We start from the raw sequence: 21777 nt of genomic DNA, 5'->3' as shown, positions 1-21777 counted from the left end.
GGCGACCTTGTGTAGTGTGTTGGTGTCTGTAGGAGTTAGTGGGTGTTCTGTGTACCTTCAACACAGTATACACCGATCGTTAACGGCCGATTTTGCGTTCTTGCTCTTCTGTAGTGGTTGTTGTCTGCGTGCCCTGACCGCAGTATACACCGCTATATCCACCTATATAGCTAGCTATATTTCTCTTTTTTAATAGAGCTTGCAGTCAGTTGTAGGAGATTGTGCGTGCTGTCTGCGTGCCCTGAACCCAGTATACACCGCTATATCCACCTATATAGCTAGCTATCTTGCTCTTTTTAAATAGAGCTTGCAGTCAGATGTAGGAGATTGTGCGTGCTGTCTGCGTGCCCTGAACCCAGTATACACCGCTATATCCACCTATATAGCTAGCTATCTTGCTCTTTTTAAATAGAGCTTGCAGTCAGATGTAGGAGATTGTGCATGCTGTCTGCGTGCCCTGAACCCAGTATACACCGCTATATCCACCTATATAGCTAACTATCTTGCTCTTTTTAACTAAAGCTTGCAGTCAGTTGTAGGAGATTGTGCATGCTGTCTGCGTGCCCTGAACCCAGTATACACCGCTATATCCGCCTATATAGCTAGCTATCTTGCTCTTTTTAAATAGAGCTTGCAGTCAGTTGTAGGAGATTGTGCGTGCTGTCTGCGTGCCCTGAACCCAGTATACACCGCTATATCCACCTATATAGCTAACTATCTTGCTCTTTTTAACTAGAGCTTGCAGTCAGTTGTAGGAGATTGTGCGTGCCCTGAACCCAGTATACACCGCTATATCCGCCTATATAGCTAGCTACATAGCTCTTCTCTAATTGAGCCATCTGCCATCTGCAGGAGTTAGTGGATGTTGTGTGTGCCTCCAGCACAATATACACTACCCAATTGCTGGTTTTCCCATCTCCCTTCAGGCCATTACCATGTCTGGAAGGCCAGCAAGGAGAGGCAGACAGGCGCGAGCCGATAAAAGAGGACAAGCAGGCTCTGTGTCTAGAGACAACAGTGCTGGTCGTGGACGCGTTGCATCGTCATCATCAGCACGTGGCCATGGGACACGCTTGTCCTTCTTTTCGGCAGCTAGACATGTTGAGCCGCAACATGCCAACGACTTGGTAGAGTGGATGACCAAGCCCTCTTCATCCTCCTCATCCTCTCTCACCCAGGCTCATGGTACTAGCAAAGCAGCTGCCAACGCATTGTCTTCCCTCCTCTCAATGTCATCATCAGTGACTCCTTCCCTAGACCCACCATGTCCTCCTGAGGAGTCTCCTGAACTCTTTGAGCACAGTGTTGGGTACATGCTCCAGGAGGATGCCCAGAATTTTGTAGGCTCTGATGATGATACTCAGCTAGAGGAAGGCAGTAGCGTGAATGCAGAGAGAGGGGATGCTCAAGAAGGACAGCAATCTGGCAGTCATGTTCCACAAGCTGCAGCATACTGCCAGGTTTGCTCCAGCGATGAAGAGGGAGGGGATGATGAGGGCACTGACTCCACGTGGGTGCCTGGGAGGAGGAGGAGGCACATGTCCAACGAGGCAGGATGCCCTCCGGGGGCCAGCTTAGGGGCAGCACACCGACTGAATCACACCGCAGTGCTCCGCCTGTGCAGGGCGCTGCCTCTGCGCGTTATTCTAAAAGTTCTTTGGTGTGGGCCTTTTTTGAGACGAGTGCATCAGATCGCACCGCTGCTATTTGCAACATATGTCTCAAGCGTATCTCACGTGGCCAAAACATCAGCCGCTTGGGCACCACATGCTTGACCAGACATATGTTGACCTGCCATGCAGCTCGTTGGCAAGCGTACCTCAAAGACCCACACCAAAGAACAAAGCGGACCTCTCCTTGCTCCTCATCAGCTGGGATCTCCAACCCCACTAGACCTTCAGTCCTCTCTGAAACCTGCTCTGAGAGGAATGAAGGTGTAGAATTAGGTGTGTCACAGCCAAGTGCTTCTGGGCACTCTGCTAGCAGTACACCCACGTCCGATTATAGCAGGCAAATGTCCCTGGACCGGCGAAAGAAGTTCACTCCCAGCCATCCACATGCCCAGCGGTTGAATGCTAGCTTGGCTAAATTGCTAACACTTCAACTGCTGCCTTTTCAGTTGGTAGACTCGGCCCCCTTCCGTGAGTTTGTACAATGTGCGGTTCCTCAGTGGCAGGTCCCCAAACGCCACTTTTTCTCACGGAAGGCGATTCCAGCTCTCTACCGGCATGTGGAAGGCAATGTCCTTGCCTCGCTGGACAGGGCGGTCAGCGGTAAGGTGCATATTACCGCTGACTCGTGGTCCAGCAGGCATGGACAGGGACGTTACCTGTCTTTCACGGCCCATTGGGTCACTCTTCTGGCAGCTGGGAAGGATGCAGGACAAGATGCAGTAGTGTTGGAGGTTGTTCCGCCACCACGCCTCCAAAATGCTACTATTGGTTGTGACACACCTCTCTCCTCCACCCCCTCCTCTTCTTCTTCCTCCATGGCCTCTTCCAGTGCTCTGTCCTCAGAACCAGCGGTGCTCCATAAAGCGTTCCAGGGGCTACGCAAGTACGCAGGCAAAGGGATGCCATGCCGTGCTTGCGCTGGTTTGTTTGGGGGACAGAAGCCATACTGGGGCGGATGTTTTGTCAGCTCTGCAGGGGCAAGCCGAGAGGTGGTTGATGCCACGCCAGCTTAAGCCAGGAATGGTGGTTTGCGACAATGGCACCAACCTCCTCTCCGCCCTCCGACAGGGACAACTGACCCATGTGCCCTGTGTGGCTCACGTCCTTTCAAGGCGCTCTTTATCCAGACAGTGTTCCTGCTGTGCCACCCATCACACAGGAGGAGGAGGAGGAGGATGATTGTGTCAGCATGGAGGTGGCGGCTGGCACTCAGCAGCAGTCTTGTAGGGATGATTTACAGTCCCAAGAAACCTGTGGACTTGTACGTGGCTGGGAGGAGGTAGCTGCGGATCATGTTGTCCTTAGTGACCCAGAGGACTCCGGAACGAATGCCTCAGCTAACCTACGCTGCATGGCCTCTCTGATCCTGCAAAGCCTGCGGAAGGATCCTCATATTCTTCGGATCAAGGAGAGGGACCATTACTGGCTGGCCACTCTCCTTGATCCACGGTACAAGGGTAAGGTTGCCGACCTTATCTTGCCATCGCAGAGGGAGCAGAGGATGAGACATCTCCGGGAGGCCTTGCAGAAAGGTCTGTGCAACGCGTTCCCGGAGACTGGGATGTTACAAACTCCTGGTCCTGGACAACGTGTTGCTGAGGCATTGGTCAGAAGGAGCGGTGGAGAAGGTGGCCGTCTGACTGATGCTTTCAGACAATTTTTTAGTCCGCAGCCCCAAGGTATGATTGGTTCCAGCAACCATCGCCAGTGTCTGATTTACATGGTGCAGGAATACCTAGGGGCAAGGTCAGACTTGGACACCTCTCCCACCGAAAATCCTCTGGCTTACTTGGTCTTGAGGATGGATCACTGGCCAGAGCTTGCACAGTTTGCAATTGAGCTACTGGCCTGTCCTGCATCCAGCGTTCTTTCAGAACGCACCTTCAGTGCTGCTGGTGGCTTTGTTACCGATCACAGGGTGCGCCTGTCCACCGACTCAGTTGATCGACTGACCTTCATCAAGATGAATCAGTCTTGGATCACCCACAGCTACCAAGCACCTGAAGCTGATGTAACCGAATAATTTTTTTTAAAATATCACATCCCTTCAAGACTGCCTATGCTGATGCTGAGTGACTGTCCTGTTATGTTGATTGTCTATCCTCTTCCTCCTCCGCTGATATGTTGGAAGAACATTTTTGGTTCTGGGTGATGCCACCAGCCCAATTTTTCTGCCCCTGTTTAACAGGGGCGTTTAATTACAATTTTTGATGCAATGCTTTGCAGCAGGGCTCATTCCTGCACTACGAATAGAGTATATGGGAGAGGTTGCAGTGTCGTGGCACCAGTGCCTAAGGCCCAATTTTTATGCCCCTGTTTAACAGGGGCATGTAATTACAATTCTTGATATAATATTTCACAGGAGGGCCCGTTCCTGTGCCCACCCAGAGTAACTGTGAGGACTTATAGCGTTGTGGCACCAGCACCACAACCACCAAAGGTCAATTTTTCTACCACTGTTCAACAATGGCATGTAATTACAATTCTTGATATAATCGTTCACAGCAGGGGGCTCCAGCCCAACAAGAGTCACTTTGAGGGCTTACAATGTTGTGGCAAAACCAACACCTTGTTCCGCCATTTCTGCAGAGCATATAGGGCAGGCCCCTACTTTCAAACATCCAACGTACAAACATCTCCTACTTGCAAACGGAAGGAGACAACAGCAAGTGAGATGAAAAAAGACGGACGGCAAAACAAATTATACAGGGGTGATAACCCTTCCTTATGTTTTCCAAAAAGCTTAAAAATAGATTTTTTGACTGGAGCTACACTTTAAAAATGTACCAGTTGAAAATTACAAATTCTACTTAACATAACAAACCTGCACAGTCCCTGTCTTGTTTGCACCGCCTGTATACTGCTGTTCTGAGTATATAGGGCCTGGGGGCCACACGTATTTCCTTTTTTTTTAATATGGGTACGGGGTTCCCCTTAATATCCGTACAAGACCCAAAGGGGCTGGTAATGGGCAGGGAGGGCTACCCATGCCATTTTTCTCAATGATTTTCAACCATATTGCAGGAACCAGATATAAGATTAAAACGGCAAGCAGTTTTAAATGACGTTATTTCCGTTAAATGTCATTTTGTGCAGGGACTGTTCTAAACAAGGGAAACACGTGGCACTTCACAGGCATACTATAGACACCCCCCAGGCACGATATTTAAAGGAATATTTCACTTTAATCTTCATTAAAATCAGTGCTCCCGCCAAAACGGCCATTTTTAAAAACATTTTAGGCATTGACCCATGTCCCCTGGGGCAGGAGCCAGGTCCCCAAACCCTTTTTAGGACAGTATCTTGCATATTAGCCATTAAAATTAGCACTTTTAATTTCGAATGTTCGAGTCCCATAGACTTCAATGGGGTTCTAACGTTCGTACGAATTTGGGGTCCGTTCGAAAGTTCTGGTGCGAACCGGGGGGTGTTTGGCTCATCCCTAGTTACAATGTGATTAGCTTTGATTTGACACAGCTGATCACTAGGGATGAGCCAGATGTTTGGGTCGAACCAAAGTTCGTCTCGAACATCGGGTGTTCACCAAACAGCGAACATTATGGGGCAATTGCGGCAAACTTGAGCGCCGCAGAACACCTGATAATGAACGGCGAGATCGTGCAAATCGTTAAAGTCAATGGGACAGAACATGAAAATGAAATATTCCTTTAAATATCATGCCTGGGGGGGTCTTCTTAGTCTGCATGTAAAGTAGCGCATCTTTGTGATGTGTTTTACTATGCCACAGAAAAATTACATTTCTAAATTTCATTTAAAACTGCTCACAGTTGTAATGTATTGTCGGATCCCGGCAATACACATAAAAAAATCATTGAAAAAATGGCGCGGGTTCCCCCCAGTCCATAACAGGCCCTTCAGGTCTGGTATGTATTTTAAGGGAAACCCTGCGCCAAAATGTAAAAAAAAATGGCGTGGGAACGAGAGAGAGCCCCTTTTCCTGAACCGTACCAGGCCACATGCCCTCAACATGGGGAGGGTGCTTCAGGGTCTCCCCAAAGCACTTTGTCCCCATGTTGATGCCTTGATGGGGACAAGGGCCTCATCCCCACAATGGGTATTAGGTACATTGTACCCCTACTCATTCACCAAAAAAGTGTCAACACAGTAAAAATGACAAGAGACAGTTTTTGACAAGTTTAAACAATAAAAAAAAGTGTCCTGTGATGTCCATTCATCTTCAATCACAACGTCCGATGTTCCTGAGGAAAAAACTTTGCTATGGTCGGAAGCTGATATGAAGATGAATGGACATCCCAGGACACTTTCTTTTAAAATAAAGGACTTGTCTAAAACTGTCTCCTGTCATTTTTATACCCATTCACATAGGGGGCGGGATCTGGGGGTCCCCTTGTTAACCGGGGCACGCCGATGTACGTTGGCAGAATGGCATGGACAGGCAAATGAGCGTACAGGTACGTCCCTTTAAATTTTCCGCTGTGCCATCACTTGCGCGCTGGTCGGGACCTCCGTGAGTTGGGTCTTGGGTCCCACGGACTCGATCGCCACGGGGATACCAGTGATCGTCTCATGGGGAGGAAGAACAGGGAGATGCTAATGTAAACAAGCATCTTCCCGTTCTGCCTGGTGACAGTGTCACTGATCTCTGCTCCCTGTGATCGGGAGCAGAGATCAGTGACATGTCACATGTAGCCACGCCTCCCCACAGTTAGAAGCACGCCCCAGGACACACTTAACCCTTACCCTGCCCCCTAGTGGTTAACCCTTTTCATGCCATTGTCATTTACACAGGAATCGGTGCATTTGTATAGCACTGATTGCTGTATAAATGACAATGGTCCCAAAAATGTCCAACGCGTCCGCCATAATGTCGCAGTCACAATAAAAATCGCAGATCGCCGCAATTACTAATAAAAAAATTTATAAAAATGCCATAAAACTATCCCCTATTTTGTAAACACTATAACTTTTGCGGAAACCAATCAATAAACGCTTATTGCGATTTTATTTTTACCAGAAATATGTAGAAGAATACGTATCGGCCTAAAATGAGGGAAAAAATGTTTTTTTTTATATATTTTGGAGGATATTTATTATAGCAAGATGCTCTTTTTTTGTTCATAGCGCAAAAAATAAAAACCGCAGGGGTGATCAAATGCCACCAAAAGAAAGCTCTATTTGTGGAAAAAAAAGGACGTCAATTTTGTTTGGGATCCACGTCACCCGACCGCGCAATTGTCAGTTAAAGCGATGGAGTGCTGAATCGCAAAAAGTGTTCTAGTCAGGAAGGGGGTAAAATCTTCCGGGGCTGAAGCGGTTAAAGGGGGCTTACAGATTCCTATAAGCCCCCTGCCTGCAGACCCCCACAACCACCGGCCAAGGGTTGTGGGGATGAAGCCCTTGTCCCCATCAACACGAGGACAAGGTTATTTAGGGGGGACCCCCAAAGCACCCTCCCCATGTTGAGGGCATGTGGCCCTGGTCTGGTATAGACCTGAAGGGCCTGGTATGGATTTTGGGGGGGAACCCAATGCCAAATTTTGGTACGTGGGGTTCCCCTTAATATTCATACCAGATCCAAAGGGCCTGGTTATGGACTGGGGGGAACTCACGCTGTTTTTTTTAAATGTTTTTTATCTATATTGCCGAAATCCGACAATACATTACAGCTGTGAGCAGTTTTAAATGATTTTTTCCCTTTAGAAATATCATTTTGCTGTGGCATAGTAAAACGCATAACAAAGATGTGCTACTTTACAGGCAGACTAAGGAGACCCCCAGGCATGACATTTAAAGGAATATTTCATTTTTATTGTTTCACTTTAAGCATTATTAAAATCACTGCTCCTGAAAAAACTGGCATTTTTAAACTTTTTTTTGCATTAATACATGTCCCCTGGGGCAGGACTCGGGTCCCCATACACTTTTTATAGTAATAACTTGAATTAAAGCCTTTAAAATTGGCACTTTTGATTTTTCACTTTTGTGTCCCATAGACTTTAATGGTTTTTGCCCGTTCAAACGTTCTGCTGCGAACCGAACCAGGGGGGTGTTCAGCTCATCCCTACTGATCACATGGCAAAGGGCCTACATCATAGGCTCTTTACCGAGATTGGAGATGTGGTGTGTCAGAGCAATACAACAACCCACTGATTGCCACGCACCCAAGTGGCTTATTCTTCTGATAATCAGTCAGGATAATGGAACCCCCCCTGGCCGTCATTCTGCTATAGGCCGGGTGGGAAGGAGTTAAAAAACATTTTAGGCCTAAAGACTATATAAACCCCCCAACCTGTGCCATGTTGCGTAAGAGCAAACAGGATCCGTCTTGGGAAAAAGCACCTTTAGTATTCTTGATATTTTCTTTATGTGTCATTAATTGTAATACATGTATTTGTGTGATCTTTTTGCACATATCAAATAAAAACCCAAAAAGAACTTAAAATATCACCTAAAACGCGAAAATATGTAGCTGCGCTACCTAAATGCTCCCACCTCACTAAATCTGAATGACTGGTGTTATCACAACCTACAGACCATCACCATGATAAATAAATTAGGTAAAAAAATAAGTGAATACTTTCCCAATTAATTTATCAACATATAAAAAGAACAATAAATAAAGAAATATTGCACAAATTAATAAATAATGCTAATAAATAACAGTGAACAACGAGGGTGAAAAAATAAGTAAATAGTGAATAAATAAATATTGCACAAATTAATAAATAATACTAATATGCGACAGTAAACAATGAGGGTGAAAGAATAAATAAATAAATATTCTAATAAAAATATTATTATAGTATTATTATTATTTTTATTAGCATATTTATTTATTTATTTATTCTTTCACCCTTTGTTTACTGTCACATATTAGTATTATTTATTAATTTGTGCAATATTTATTTATTCACTATTTATTTATTTTTTCACCCTCATTGTTCACTGTTATTTATAAGCATTATTTATTATTTTGTGCAATATTTATTTATTGTTCTTTTTATATGTTGATGAATTAATTGGGAAAGTATTCACTTATTTTTTACCTAATTTATTTATCATGGTGATGGTCTGTAGGTTGTGATAACACCAGTCGTTCAGATTCAGTGAGGTGGGAGCATTTAGGTAGCGCAGCTACTTATTTTCGCTTTTTAGGTGATATTTTAAGTTCTTTTTGGGTTTTTATTTGATATGTGCAAAAAAATCACACAAATACATGTATTACAATTAATGACACATAAAGAAAATATCAAGAATACTAAAGTGAATACTTTCCCAATTAATTCATCAACATATAAAAAGAACAATAAATAAAGAAATATTGCACAAATTAATAAATAATGCTAATAAATAACAGTGAACAACGAGGGTGAAAAAATAAATAATTAGTGAATAAATAAATATTGCACAAATTAATAAATAATACTAATATGTGACAGTAAACAATGAGGGTGAAAGAATAAATAAATATTCTAATAAAAATATTATTATAGTATTATTATTATTTTTATTAGCATATTTATTTATTCTTTCACCCTTTGTTTACTGTCACATATTAGTATTATTTATTAATTTGTGCAATATTTATTTATTCACTATTTATTTATTTTTTCACCCTCATTGTTCACTGTTATTTATAAGCATTATTTATTATTTTGTGCAATATTTATTTATTGTTCTTTTTATATGTTGATTAATTAATTGGGAAAGTATTCACTTATTTTTTACCTAATTTATTTATCATGGTGATGGTCTGTAGGTTGTGATAACACCAGTCGTTCAGATTTAGTGAGGTGGGAGCATTTAGGTAGCGCAGCTACATATTTTTGTGTTTTAGGTGATATTTTAAGTTCTTTTTAGGGTTTTAATTTGATATGTGCAAAAAGATCACACAAATACATGTATTACAATTGATGACACATAAAGAAAATATCAAGAATACTAAAGTGAATACTTTCCCAATTAATTCATCAACATATAAAAAGAACAATAAATAAAGAAATATTGCACAAATTAATAAATAATGCTAATAAATAACAGTGAACAACGAGGGTGAAAAAATAAATAAATAGTGAATAAATAAATATTGCACACATTAATAAATAATACTAATATGCGACAGTAAACAATGAGGGTGAAAGAATAAATAAATATTCTAATAAAAATATTATTATAGTATTATTATTATTTTTATTAGCATATTTATTTATTCTTTCACCCTTTGTTTACTGTCACATATTAGTATTATTTATTAATTTGTGCAATATTTATTTATTCACTATTTATTTATTTTTTCACCCTCATTGTTCACTGTTATTTATAAGCATTATTTATTATTTTGTGCAATATTTATTTATTGTTCTTTTTATATGTTGATGAATTAATTGGGAAAGTGTTCACTTATTTTTTACCTAATTTATTTATCATGGTGATTGTCTGTAGGTTGTGATAACACCAGTCGTTCAGATTTAGTGAGGTGGGAGCATTTAGGTTGCACAGCTACACATTTTTGCGTTTTATTGATATTTTGGATGTGTATCACATCTTGGTAACTGCAGCTTTAGCAATATAGGGGAACAATTTTTGTTTTATTTTGGATTAGGAGTGCAGTCATTTTCCATTTTTAAAATATCACCTGACTGTAATTAAACAATTGGCATAGTCGGCAAGAGAAATTTGTGCAAATAAGAGATACAAAAATTATGCAGAATTGTGCTAGACTGAGCTGGGTTTAATGTTGTGTTCTTGTATTGTAAGACATAGTACATTCAGAAAGCGTAGGAAATGTATCAGTTGACGAGCTGGCTTATTTGAGATTCCTTTAGGTGATCAGGTGCAAGCCGATTTTTGTTTTGGTGCCCACGACTGGACACAGGCTTGTGATTTTGTCTGATAAATTAGGCAAGAGATTAATATACAAATGAAACTGTTGTATCTTCAGGAAGCCTCAATTTGTGATAGTAAACAGCATTGGTCTGTGGATAGTAACAGTTTCAGAGCACTGAGACTTGTTTGAATATCAAACGATGAGCTGACCGCTCAGATTGTAAAACTGCAGTAACGCAAGATATGTATGTACCCTGTTTCCCCTAAAATAAGACCTAGCGTGAGTGTCGGTGATGGCTGCAATATAAGCCCTACCCCCCAAATAAGCCCCACCCTCTTTCCCTGAAAATAAGCCCTACCCCGAGAATAAGACCTAGAAGGCTTTTAACTAGGGCTTATTTGGGAGGTAGGGCTTATATTGCAGCCATCGTCGACAATCACGCTAGGTCTTATTTTAGGGGAAACAGGGTATGTCCAAATTGTTCATACAGTAGCTAGATAATGTTGAGGACAGGGTACTTGTTTGTAATGTCTATACAAAATGACAATGTTCCCTGAATTAAGACAAAAAGGTAGTGCTAAGTAACACACCCCCCTTAAAAGATTGTGCCTGTCCGCGAAGCAGGACAGTTCTGAACATCTAAGAAATTAGTAATATACTGTTAAATGTGATGTTTAAATGTGGGTCATGGTTTTGTAAGGCAAAGGAAATGTTTAATTATGTTGTTGAAAGGCCACCCTGGTTTATGGAGGCAGACCACGGAGACCCTCGGATCTGGGAGAGACCACATGAGACACGGGAAACAAGCTGGAGTGTGTTCATAAGATCTCTGACTTTTATTGAATACAACGGTAGTATATATACCAGTAAAAATACATGTCTAAGGGCTTTTACAAACTTACACTCAGTACTTTCTTATCAAGAGTTAGGCTGCTTGACTAGATAAAAATTCGGCTTAACTACAATATCTCTTAGCCCACGTACACACGGTCGGAGATTTTGCCAACCAAATCCGTCGGATTTTGCCCGTCGGATTTAGTCTGACGGATTGTGTCCGAAACTGTTGCATACACACAGTCGGGCCAAGTTGTCGAAAAATCCGATCTTTCAGAACGTGATGACGTAATTTCGTTACGATGGGACTACATTCAGGCTAGTAGCCAATAGCTTTGATGTAGGAATTTGATCTGAGCATGCGTGGCACTTGGTCCGATCAAAATTCTCTACACATGATCGGATTACGTCCGACCGGCCCAGTTGGTCGGGAAATATTTCCAACATGTTGGAAAATTGGGTCGGACGGAGATTCGGACGGAATCAGTCCGATGCATACCACACACAGTCGGATTATCTGACGACACGGTCCGATAAGACTCATTCCGACAGATTCTCCGACCGTGTGTACAAGGGCTTAGGGCAGTGATGGTGAACCTTGGCACCCCAGATGTTTTGGAACTACATTTCCCATGATGCTCAACTTCACTGCAGAGTGCATGAGCATCATGGGAAATGTAGTTCCAAAACATTTGGGGTGCTGAGGTTCGCCATCACTGTCATAGGGTGTGGTTCTATGCAAACTTTTAAGCTGATTATGGTAAAATACACACACGTGATAATGTTCGCCTCTACTTTATGTGAATGCAAGAGAATCTAAAATGGAGTCACAGTTGTTTATAAATTCTCTTACAGCTGTAGTAATAAGTTCCTAGTTGAAATGGTTCGTTTTTGCTTTGTAACTCTAGGATTAATTAGAAACAAAGAAAGAACAGGCTGATTTCGGCCAACACCCTTTAAATTCCTAAAAAGGTAGTCAGTGGAATCTTGGATTACGAGCATAATCTGTTCCAGGAGAATGATTGTAATCCAAAGCACTCGCAATTTAATTTGAGTTTCCCCATAGAAATCAATGGAAACGAAGATAATTCACTCCACATTGACTTATATTGCATGCAATACCGCATGTGGCCAGAGGTGGGGGGGCAGAAATACTCGAAGACCGCTCAGATGCACTCGGAAACCCTCAGAAACACTTGGGAACTGTGTGTTCCAAATATTTTCAAGCGCCTCTGGACAGCTCCAAGTGTCACCGGTCCCCCCACACCTCTGGCCAAATGCAGTACTGCCCACAGATGCTTGAATCCTGCTAGTGTAGCGGATGACATTTTGGACAAAGTGTCATTCACGTGTAAATTTAGTTTTTGCCTCAGAACGGTAATGGGTTCTGAGGGTTAATTATGTAGGTTAACTTTGACATCAGTTTGGCTGGGCTGTGTTAGAGTTCTGCCTGGTCATGTGTACAGTGAGGTGCACCTGACAGGCCAGAACCAGGTCTGGTTGGACGTTTTGGGTATCAGCTTCCTCTGAGCCAATCAGTGGGTGTGCCGGGCCCCGCTGAGGAGTCTGGGGAGGGGTACTTAAGATGCTGAGGCCACGTGTTACGGGTGGTGTTTTTGTGAGGCCCTAGCGGTCTGTTCCTGTCTGCTGGACCGGGGTAGCCCCGCGAGGGGTCACGGGAGCGGTAGCGTTCGTCACTCCGCAACATGCTTCGGTGACTAGCCCCAATAGACCAGCCTGGTCTGGGGTAAGGATCCGTCTGTTCCCGAGTCTGAGAATCGTCTGGTCCGAGGCGTAATAACTGAGGGAGGATTCAAGGTGTCTGGGTGTCTTCTCAGCTTGGAGGGGCACCGCAGCTCGTGCAAGTGACCGGGGGAGGATTCTTAGGAGGAGGGCCAACAAGCTGGCATCCTGAGCAGTGCCTGGTTGCTGAGTTGTGAAGGGCACTGATGAATTCACGCTTTTTCCAGTACTACCAAGGAGACAGAGAACGTTCCAGGTACTGAGGAAAAAGGTTCCTGTTCACTTTCAGTTACAACTTGTTCAAGGTCAGAGATTTCACAAGTTCTGAGTCAAAGCGCTGATTGCCATAATCTCTGGCTAGAGAGTTGTTCAGCCTTGAAGTGCCCAGCTGCGAGTGGTTACTCTCTGGGTGGTACTAGAGACTTTGTTATTTCTTTAGTTCAAGGTGCCTGAGTTCTTCACCCTTGCCCTCTGTTCCCATATGAGACTGTGTTATTGGATGTTACCCCTGCAAATAAAAACCTTTCAAAAGGACTTTATTGGTGTCAGAATCCAAAGTTGTTGGGTATCAACCCTGGGAACCCCTAGACGTGGAAGAACCAGCCAAGCGGAGGTAACCGGTAAGCCCAAAAAGTTAAGGCCGCCCTGCAAAGAGTTATGGCCACTACACTAGTTTTGCAAAACAACACTCGCAAACCGAGGCAATATTTAAAAAAAATAATAGCTCATATTGTGAAACGCTCGTTTACCGCGTCACTCGCAATCCGAGGTTACACTGTATTATAATTATTTAAAATGTTTAATTCTCCATTCCAGCCAACTGTTATGCTGCATACACATGACTGGACTTTTCGAGGGACTAGGTCCGATGGTCTTTCCGACGGACTTTTGGGCGTAGTTCCGATGGACTTTCTGAATGAACGGACTTGGCCACACACAATCACACCAAAGTCCGACGGATTTGAACGTGATGACGTACGACTGGACTAGAATAAGGAAGTTCATAGCCAATAGCTGCCCTAGCGTCGGTTTTTGTCCGTTGGACTAGCATACAGATGAACGGATTTCTCGGTCCGGCGGAGTTCCGGTGGAAAAATTTAAAACATGTTCTATTTCTAAAGTCCGCTGGATTTTTGCCAAGCAAAGGTCTGATGGAGCCCACACACAATCGAATTGTCAGACGGACTCGTTCCGTCGGACCTTTGCTGTCAAAAAGTCCGGTCGTGTGTACGCGGCATTAGTTATTTGTTAATACAGAAGGAACCAGATCTGTTCCTAGAAGTTTATAAGATCTGTATAGTTGGGATTAAATAATGCCTCGTACAGATGACCTGAATTTTCGACGGACTAGGTCCGATGGTCTTCCCGACGATCTTTCAGCGGAGGTCCTACGGACTTTCTGAACGAATGGACTTGGCCACATACGACCAGACTAAGTCCGTTCGAAAGTCTGTTCATTTTGAATGTGATGACGTAAACGGGACTAAACAAGGAAGTTCAGTAGCCAGTAGCTGCCCTTGCGTCGTATTTGGTCCGTCGGACTAGCACACAGACGAAAAGTTTCCCTGATTTTTAGTCCATCGGACTTGAGTCCGTCAGATAGATTTGAAACATGTTTTATTTCTAGGTCCGTCTGACTTTTGGGAAAAAAAGTCCGCTGGAGCCCACACACGATCGAATTGTCCGACGGATTCCGGTCCGCCGGACCAAGTCTGCCGGAAAGTCCGATCGTGTGTCAGATCACCAAATGGATTTGGTGATATCTTTGTGCACAATGTGATGAACATACTATAAATGTTATTGTGAATATTAACCATGGTGAATTATTGACAACTTTTGATGGATGTCCTTTAATGAAAATCCATGTGGCGATAATTAATATGAACTCATTTAATATAGGTAGAAGAGAGTGCACTCTCATTAACCATTTCCCATCCCGCGTATAGTAATATGATGACCGCAAGGGGACTCTCTCACCCTGTGTAGCCGTCATATGATGTCCTAAGCTTCCCGGTCATCTAGGAGGCACGCGCGCCCGCCGCATCGCTCGGGAGCTGATGCGCGTGCCCAGCGGCCACGATGTCCACTGGGCACCTGCGATTGCTTGTCACACAGCAGGGACGTGGCCAACACTGATTGATCCCCTCCCCCAGTCAGTCCCCTCCCTCCACAGTTAGGATCATTCCCTAGGTAACACATTTAACCCTTTGATTGCCCCCTAGTGTTAACCCCTCCCCTGTCAGTGACATTTATACAGTAATCAGTATATATTTATAACACTGATCGCTGTATAATTGTCAACGGTCCCAAAAATTTGTCAAAAGTGTCCAATTTGTTCGCCGTAATATCGCAGTCCCAATAAAAATCGCAGCTTGTTGCCATTACTAGTAAAAAAAAAAAAAAATGCCATAAATCTATCCCCTCTTTTCTATGCACTGTAACTTTTGCGCAAACCAATCAATATACACTTATTGCAATTTTTTTTTTTTTTACCAAAAATATGTAGAAGAATATATATTGCCCTAAACTGAGGAATAAATTTGTTTTTTGTTTTTTAATTGGGATATTTATTATAGCAAAAAGTAAAAAATATTGTGTTTTTTTTTCAAAATTGTCTCTTTTTTTGTTTATAGCGCAAAAAATAAAGACCGCGGAGGTGATCGAATACCACTAAAAGAAAGATCTATTTGTGGGGAATTTTTTTTCAAAATTTCATATGGGTACAGCGTAGCATGACCACATAATTGTCATTCAAAATGTTACGGCTCTGAAAGCTGAAAATTAGTCTGGCCAGGAAGGTTAAAAAACATAGCCATATGTTTTATCTGGAAAGTGTTTTGAATATGTGTTTTGTGCTAACCATTTGTTTATTTCTAGGTGGGAAATGTAATGATAACCCACTAAGACCTTTTATTTGTTTAGTTCCTAGATAGTACTAAATGGCATCAATATATGAGTGAATGAACAGAATTAAAGAGGAAGTAAACCCTTATGGGTTTACTTCCTCTTTTTTTCCCTGCAAAGGTAAAGCATAATGGACTACTATGCATCGCATAGTAGCTCATTATGTGTCACTTACCTGACACAGGAGCCAGCGAAGTCGCCGCTGTCCCCTGTAGTCCGCCGCATCCATGTTGCTGGTGGCGTCTCGCAGCTCCGACGAATCACAGCGGCGCAGCCGCGATGACGTCACTCCCGCGCATGCGCACGGGAGTCGCGTCTCGCAGCTCCGCCGCTGCCATACGGCGAAGCCGCGATGACGTCACTCCCGCGCATGCGCACGGGAGTCGACAAATTAGGCAAATCCATTCTTGGATTTGCCGCATTTATTGCGCCTGCGCGCCGCTGTCTACGGCGCATGCGCCGTAGACAGCGGTGCCCATTTTCGGGCAAATATCTCCTAAACCATATAGGTTTAGGAGATATTGCTTGGACCTACAGGTAAGCCTTAATCTAGGCTTACCTATAGGTCCAAGTTGTTTGGAAGGGTTTACTTCCTCTTTAAAGATCACAGCTTTAAAGTGGTTGTAAACCCTAATGAAAAAAAAACTTGATGGTCTTTTTTCAACCTCACCTACTATGTAACTATGATTATGGAGCTTTTATGAGATTCTTTGCCTGTTACCTTTTATGGAAATGGGAATGTACTATATTTTCTTTTAAAAATAAAATAGTGGTTTTAAGCAATATTATGCTATTGTGTTGCCCTTACATTTTTCGAGGTAAAAAGGCCACAGTATATTCATATATACATCCACTTACCCGGAGAAAGTGCTTCCTGGGCTGGGACCACGTTTTCCATAACTGACAGGAGTTGGAGTTATGTAGTTGAGGTTGGTGGTCTTTGTCACATACGTGTTCTCTGACTCTTTATGATTTGAGAGTCAACATCCTCTGGTAAGCAGGATTGCCTCTACACACTGGCGGTGACCAATGCATTCAATGCCTTTTCACACTGCTGGGACTTTACCAACCTGTCATCAGGACCGTTTTTAAGACAGGGCAAAAGGGGCAGCTGCCCTGGACCCTGTCATTGTTGTGGGGCCCAAAGCAGCTGTCTCATACTTGCCAACTATCCTGGTTTAAATTCCCCCATATCTTGAGGTTTTAGTCCTGTGCTGTGTCCCAATATCTCAGTGTGAAGTGCTGCTACTAATGCTGCCCAGCTCTGCCCTATTGTTGTGTACAGATGACTCAGCTGCAGACCCTGTGTTTACATGTAAATTACCGGCATTCATATGTAAATAGCAGTGGCATTCAAAGAAAAGTTTTGCCCAGGGTCCAATCAATATTAAAGACGGCCCTGCCTGTCATCCATCATTGTTGGTGTTTTTTTAATAGGATTGTTCATCACAGAGGTTATATTGCAATTTCTCCCTATTGGGGCTGCACCCTTATATATTTGTTTTTAGTGGCTCCATGATCAACACCTTTAGTACTGGCTGCCATGGTCACTGTTACTAGCTTTAAATTTTTTTGCCAAAGCGCAGATTTTATTTGTTTTTTTTTTATGTACCATATAGACATGTGCATTCGTTTTCGTCCGAATACATTTTCGTCCGAATTTTGGGGATTTTCGCATTCGTTTTAACAAACGATAATGAACGTGCAGAATCCGAAAGATCCGACATAAAAAATGCTTTATTTTCTTTTTTTTGCAACAACAGTTTGATATAGATAGAACATTCGACATGACGGTGACAATAGCGATCTGTGTCTATCCAACCCGTGGTTGAGTCCAAGATTATTCGACACAGAGAGAAAAGAATCGACATTATAGAGACAAGAAGATTCGATGAAGCATCTAAAAACATACGATCGCCGCGAGCGGACATTTATGGTCAAATGCTCCGCCTATAGGCAATAGAAGCATTCTAACGCTGTTTGACTTGTAATAAGAATTAATAAATATAAATATTACTAATCATACCACATTCGAATTCTACTATTGCGGCGTCGTACAGTTTAGCTGCTTCGTCAAATCTTCTTAGAACTTTCGACGGACACCATGAGCCTTCAATGACAGATTCAACCTTAATTAATTCCGATTTTCGGATGAATTAATTTTTTAATGAAACAAAATAAATAAAAACGAATTTCGGAAGTAACTAAATAATTTTATTTTTCGGACGAAAACTAAATTACAAAACAAAATATTTCAGTGTGCACATATCTAGTACCATGTATACTCGAGTATAAGTGCTCATGCACACGGACGTTTTAAAAAACTGGCTGCAAAGCTAGCTCCGATGCCTGGAAAAATCGTCGTTAAAAAAAACGTGATTTTTTACCGCGTTTTGTATTGGCGTTTTTTAGCGTTAGCGTTAAGTAGCGTTTTTTAAGAAACACATCTCTTGGCTATAGCACTCAGAAAACAAAGAAAATATGTTGCGCGTTTATGCGCGTTTTCCCGCGATTCGCGTTTTTTACAGCTCTAGCTCCATGCCACGGAACGCACTGGTCCTGGGTTTTTTTTTTACAGCTTAAGAACGCCTATGCCATTTGCAGCTCAAAAACGCCTAGGTGGGCATGAAGCCATAGACTAATATGGACAGCCGTTTTTAAGCTGCAAAAAAAGCTCAAAAAAGTGGCTGTAAAAACGTCCGTGTGCATGAGGCCTAAGGCAACCCAAATATAAGCTGAGGCACCTACTTTTACCACAAAAAACTGGGAATATTGACTCCAGTATAAGCCTAGGGTGGGAAATGCAGCAGCTACTGGTAAATAATGGCCATCTGCAGCCTCACTGTGCCTATCTGCAGCCTCACTGTGCCCATTTGCAGCCTCACTGTGCCCACCTGTATCATCCGTGCCCATCTGTAGCCCCACTGTGCCCATCTACAGCCTCACTGTGCCCACTTGTATCATCCGTGCCCATCTGCAGCCTCACTGTGCCCATCTGCAGCCCCACTGTGCCCATCTACAGCTTCACTGTGCCCACTTGTATCATCCGTGCCCATCTGCAGCCTCACTGTGCCCATCTGCAGCCCCACTGTGCCCATCTGCAGCCTCACTGCACCCACCGGTATCATCAGTGCCCATCTGCAGTCTCACCTTTGATTACACACAGCAGGTGTCTCCTGCTGTGTCATGCAACTGGAGTCTGTTTGGCGGCCGCCCAATAACAACGTATATGCTGATCGAAATCAAAATACCGTATATGCTCGAGTATAAGCCAACTTTTTCAGCACATTTTTTATGCTGAAAAAGCCCCCCTCAACTTAAAGTCGAGTGAGGGTCTCCCGCTGTGTCATGCAGTCTAAACTGTTCGGCGGCCATCCACTGTAACAAAACCCTGTCTCCTCATCGTCCGTGATAGACAGAACACTGATTCTGTTTCCCAGCATTGTATCAGTGTTCCATTTATCATGGACGAGGAGGAGGTGGGGCTTTGTTACAGTGGACGGCCGGCAAACAGGTAAGACTGCATGACACAGCGGGAGACTCTTACTCGAGTATAAGCTGAGGGGGGCTTTTTCAGCATAAAAAATGTGCTAAAAAATTTGGCTTATACTCGAGCATATATGTTACTTTGATTTATAGCAGCATATACTTTGGTATATTCTGCATAATCATTGTAGTGGGGAAAAAGGGGGGAAAATACTGCGCTAAACCTGGAATAAGTAAGAAATGAAGCTGCTAACACTCAAAGTCTGACAAACAGTCAGATTTGCAAGAAGAAGACATAAAAAAGGAACAATCCAAAATCAAATACATTAGAATAAAAACGGTAAAAAAGCAACGTGGGAGTCTCAAATGAGCAAGCCCAACGTGTTTCGACACAAGGGGTCTTCCACTGGGGCATCATCAGGAGACTCCCATTAACTTTTTCCATTATTTTTTAACTATTGTTATATATAGCTACAGCACCCACGGGAGTGCTCGTGGGTGACTTCGTTTTTTCACACATTTTCTGGACATTTTTTCCCATTCATATGTATGGTTTTCACTTTATTGTGATGTATATATGCATGGCCTTTCTTTCATAAGCGCTACACATTTATATTTCACATAATCATTGTAGTGGCCTGTAATGCAGAACCACTGTTGAAGTGTGCATTAAAACAGAATCCGCGGGATGAGCACACTACAGGAAGAGAACAGGGGATACTAAAAGTTAAAGGTTTTACACAACTGGTGTTTGGTTTGAAGTATATTTTTCTATATGACTGACCATTTCAATTCAAGCCAATCAGGTCATTCATTATGGAAAAATCTATATTTTTTTTCCATTCATAATTGTTGCTTTCAATCAAAGATAATCATGATTATTGCAATGGTTGCAAATTTTAAAGCAAGTCCTTCAAAATAAGGTTCTATATATATTGATATATACATTGTTATATCTGACACTCAGCGACCCTTTGGCCACCGCGTTTGATACACTTAATTTAGTTCTCCTGGTAAATGTTTATAAAATGAAATAGGTTCCTAGATTTGGTTTTCTTAAATTCCCCCCCCTCCCCCGATTGCTTGGGTGTGGGACTAGCATGTAGGGCAGGGATATGCAATTAGCGGACCTCCAGCTGTTGCAGAACTACAACTCCCATGAGGCATAGCAAGACTCTGACAGCCACAAGCATGACACCCAGAGGCATGATGGGACTTGTAGTTTTGCAACAGCTGGAGGTCCGTTAATTGCAGATCCCTGATGAAGGGTATGGTGACACAATATGTGTGGGTAGTTTGTACAAACATACTGGGGTTAGTGTAGATAAGAGCCAGTTAGCCTGCCAGAATGTCTTTAGAGTGAGGGAGGAGACCGGAGTATATAGCGGAAACGCACACATTAGATGGTTTGAAGTTGGGCCTATGGTTGGACATTAACCACATCAATACTGGGCACTTTCGCCCCCTTCCTTCCCAGACCATTTTTCAGCTTGCAGCGCTCTCACACTTTCAAAGACAATTGCGCAGTCATGCTACGCTGTACCCAAATTACATTTTTATCATTTTGTTCGCACAAATAGAGCTTTATTTTAGTGGTATTTATTCACGACTCCGTTTTGTATTTTTTTGCGATATAAACGAAAAAAGAGCGGAAATTTGGAAAAGAAACAATATTTTCTTATTTCTATTTTAAAAGAAATCCAATAAAATCGAATTTTGCCATAAATTTAAGCCAAAATGTACTCTGCTACCTTTTTGGTAAAAAAAAATTCCGTTAAGTGTATAATTGGTTTGTGTGATCACGGACATATGTACACAAATGATCATGTACAGATGTATGAAGGTGATCACAGACATATGTGTGCAGATAATCATTGGGACGTGTGATTTTAGTGGGATATATGTGGGGGGCAGGTGTGTTTAGGTGACTTTGTGTGGGGGCATATGTGTTTTACATTTGTGTTTACACTAGATTGGTGATCAGTGAGTTAAAAGCTGTAAAAAACAGCTCATACTCACTGATCACCAGCCGGCTGCAGCGATCCGCTCTCCTCACCAACAACTTCCATGTGAGGAGAGGAGAGCTGATGGCCTAGCAACCGGCTGTTTGTTTACATCACATGACGGCTGTGATTGGACACAGCCGTCATGTGATCAGGAGGGCCAATCACAGAGCCCTCCTGCCGATCGGAGATGCGGCGTGTCCGAGTGGCATGAGCGCATCGGGATTGCGCCACTGCGTGGGCGCGCGATCCCCCTCCTGAAGGACATACCTAACCCCTACTGTGGTTAGTGTAGATAAGAGCCAGTTAGCCTGCCAGAATGTCT

The 21777-nt window shown here is 43.0% G+C and overlaps 2 protein-coding genes across 2 annotated transcripts in view; one reads left to right on the top strand and one right to left on the bottom strand.

The window, feature by feature from the left end:
* LOC143986879 (uncharacterized) overlaps nt 1-21777 on the top strand; it is a 1041669-nt gene that overhangs the window by 846555 nt on the left and 173337 nt on the right. The gene's annotated exons all lie outside the window — the stretch shown is intronic.
* Nucleotides 1-21777, bottom strand: part of LOC143989630 (uncharacterized) — a 96993-nt gene that overhangs the window by 55230 nt on the left and 19986 nt on the right. The gene's annotated exons all lie outside the window — the stretch shown is intronic.

Source organism: Lithobates pipiens, unplaced genomic scaffold, assembly GCF_037356315.1.
Source record: "Lithobates pipiens isolate NorthernLeopardFrog02 unplaced genomic scaffold, aLitPip1_a1.2 Scaffold_18, whole genome shotgun sequence".
NCBI lineage: Eukaryota > Metazoa > Chordata > Amphibia > Anura > Ranidae > Lithobates > Lithobates pipiens.
Note: the sequence above shows the minus strand (reverse complement) of the source record. Positions and strands in the feature narration are given on the sequence as shown.